The sequence below is a fragment of the Symphodus melops genome (genome assembly GCF_947650265.1).
Source record: "Symphodus melops genome assembly, chromosome: 7".
Taxonomy (NCBI): Eukaryota; Metazoa; Chordata; class Actinopteri; order Labriformes; family Labridae; genus Symphodus; species Symphodus melops.
Genome location: NC_136697.1, coordinates 18331659 through 18335185, shown reverse-complemented (window position 1 = coordinate 18335185; position 3527 = coordinate 18331659). Strand labels below are relative to the sequence as shown.

The following is a 3527-nucleotide window of genomic DNA, read 5'->3' as shown; positions in this document are numbered from 1 at the left end:
TAAAAGTGTGTGTCAGTTTGTAACAGCATTTCAAATATGTTGTTGGAAACTGATGACCTACACAACTGAGACTACGTCAATGTTTTATACAGACCATGGGCTGTATGACGTAAGTAAATCTCACCACCAGGGGGCCTTTAATCAGAACAGATGGCAAAAAGATGACTGAAGACTGAACTGAAGACCTTGTTGAATTGGGAAGTAATAAAGTTCAGATGAAGAAGAGGAAGAAGAGATAAATGAAGAAGCTCTGATTAAATCTACTGTTTTACCTTATGAGATCAGTCATCAGTCTAAGGAGTCATCATCCTCATCGTATTTTTCTTTACCAATGATCCCCAGTTTGAAAAACATCCCCAACATTACTCCTGCAACAAATAAACCAAATATGTTTGCTTTGAAGCTCTAACAACACTATAAAATACCGAGATAAAAAAAAAAAAAAAAAAAATTTAATGTTTGGGAAGAACATGACAACAACTTTTTTTTTCATTTCAAATGAATATAACAAAGTCACACGTTCTTACGAATGTCAAGTTGCTGACAATGTGTATGAAGATATGCAAATAAAAAGAAAACAAACACTCTAAGTAACTAAGCACACAGACCAAAACAGGAATAACACACTCCCATAAAGAGCCCCCTTCTTTGTTAAGATTAAAATATTCTCTTTCTGTTAATATTATTGAGAGCGATGGATTCAACTTCACGGTCACATGGAAGCAAGTCTGTGGTGCACTTATACTTCACCATCTCAACAGGTCCAGGAACTTTGTCCTCAAAAATTAATCCTACAAAAGAAGGGACACATGGGATCTATTCTTACCAATAGTGACAGCGATAAGGGTGGTGGTTATGAAGTACACTGCTGCACACATGGCCATCCTTTTGGAGATATTGAGCCTCGTTCCAATCAGTCCTATCAACAATAAAAAAAGCATGAGCTGAAGTATTGTTTATTATTGAAACGTTATGAACTGACAAGTAGTTGTTAGTTCAGGTCAACAGTGCACCACAGTAAGCATTGCACTCTATTAATGTATGTATCAATGTTTAGAAGCGGGCACTGAACTGGTTTCAACACTGGCAGCAGTATTAGGTTCTGTCATTAAATGTATTTATGCAATTCCATCAATGCTGGATTAAACATAGTGCGCACTGACAAAGGGCAACCTTGATGCCTCCTGTTGCTCAACTTTAAAGAAGAAGCAAATTAAGTTTGGAGAAAAGGGGAATCAAGTGAAGCAGAAGAACAATTTTTTTTTTCTTGCAAGTCCAACTCCGTGACCTCTCTATCCTTCCGGGGTTTTTTTTTAAGTAAATAAACACATTAATCAATTTAAACTCCAAAATCTTAGGAAGAACTGAACACCTAGTGACTTATAATATGGAAGTAAATATATTTCTCTAGTCTTATGCACAGACATGAGTTGCGGTGTAGCATCACAGGCTTTTTTTTAGGACAGAGATGGGGTCTGTGTATGAGCATATGCTCATATGGACGATGTTGTAACATAACACTGTTACTGTAAAAAGTAACATACACAGACCATTGCCCCTATGTATAGGTGCATTTGAAAATAATTTGTGTTCATTTCGACTGGAGTTGGGATGCCTCTGATGTCTTAAGATTGATGCATGCCTGCATTTTAGCTGCTGCTTAATGAACAATGGTGTGAGATGTCATGTGGTAACCTTGCATGAACAAGTCAAGATCCTTATTCTCCTGCATTGTAATACTTCTGATTATTACTTTTATATTGTTATGTAGCAATTGATAGTTTGATCATGGTTGCCTTACCTAGGATCACTTGTGATACGATGTGAAGAGTGGAAACACATTCTATAAATTGCATGAGGAGTTCTCCTGGTAGACAAATGAACATTCTGCTTAAGGTAGACAGAGGGAGGTGCCTCAAAAGCACACCCATACCTATAAAAAAAAAAATACTAGTTACATAGAATAGTAAGAGTTTCATGACAGGAACAGATTGAACCGCTGAGAACAAAAGCATAACATACTAAAAACAAGGTAAATGTAACAACACAGCAAAGCTTTCATAAACAATACAACAATATAATTTTGCATTATTCTAATCACAGATTTATATTCTGTGCCCATGTAGTTTGTACACAGATTGGGATTGTTGTCCTTGGTCTGACTGGATAAACAGAGATTTGTTTTGTTTTAAAATTATGTTTTTACTTCACTGTAGGCTGCTTTTTTAGTATTGGAAGTATTTCACATTATTTGCATTTGAATCATTTGCAGCCTGCCTCCCATGTACATTAGACATATATACAACATTAAACATATAGAAATGTCTTCATATTACACTGTTGTGTTTTGAAACTTGCAGAATAACAATGACACGAATGATTTGTGGTAGACTATCCTAAAGGATTTTGTCGATACTTGGACCAGCTTCAAACATAAATAGGAAGGTAATTGTGCTAAACTTAACATAATATTTACTCATACAATCATGATTTCACTTACCCAAAACAGCAGCGATGAGGCTTTTAATGGACGGATGTTTGACAAAAGCCTTGCATTTGCTAATACAGTTAAGCCACATTTTCTATGGATCTAAAGAAAAACAAACGAACAAACAAAAGAGAAAACATAAGCCGAAGAGCTTGCTTCCTTCACTGCAATCACAGTTTCTGCTGTTTTGGTCTGTCGCTAGGAGCCCGTTGGAACATCATGTTGTCAATTGACTAGTAACAGTAGCCTATAGGTTATGTCTACGAAAAATGCACTTTGTGAGGACAGGAGAAACAGTAAACAATGTAATGTGTGGCTTTATTAAACACAAGTATTGAGGCAAACAATAAACAAATAGGTAAAGAAACCATTAAACCAAACACACAACCAACATTACATTTGTGGCTCCTACAGCAAGTGTAAACGTTTATAACTAAACACCTGGCAACAACATTTCAAATAGCTTAAACACAAAGTCTGCATTTCTTGTCCAATAGGCTACTATTACTTGTACAGAAGCCAATGTCCGACACTGATGGGAAAAAAAGATGTAAGGCCGTGTTCACACTTACTGTAATTTCTTTTTTCAACTGACAGACAAATATCCCTGACGAAAAGGGAAAATGATGATGTGCGCCTTTTTCACAGCAGACCAATGAGACGAGTCGAGAAGTTGTTTACCTTCCCTAGTTACCTGCGTCCCTAGTAACCGTGCCTTCTTACTGTTGAAATAATCCCAAAAACCACGGGGTTAGGCTTTATTAGGTAGGCTTTATTAGATACCAGGAAACTTCACTTTGACGGTTTTATAACATCAACATCACGTTCAGAGTTTACCTCTGGGTTTAAGATTGTTCAAAGTTGTTTAAGGCCAATTTTCTTGCAAATATTGCACTGCTAACTTTTATGATCTGCTTCCCTTTTCCTTTTCTTTTTTTTATAAACGTTCGTATTAAATCATCATCAAATAAAGCAAATCATCGCCACAAACATGATACAAGAATGTATAAAAGCAATGTTCACCTTCTTCACACACACA

The 3527-nt window shown here is 36.2% G+C and overlaps 1 long non-coding RNA gene across 1 annotated transcript; it reads right to left on the bottom strand.

The window, feature by feature from the left end:
- Positions 1–295: 295 nt before the first annotated feature.
- On the bottom strand, positions 296–1944 carry LOC306827290. Its single transcript, XR_013779607.1, has 3 exons — positions 1802–1944; positions 827–919; positions 296–368 (listed from the first exon to the last, which is right to left on the bottom strand). It is a non-coding gene; the product is annotated as an uncharacterized lncRNA (long non-coding RNA).
- Between the last annotated feature and the right edge of the window lie 1583 nt (positions 1945–3527).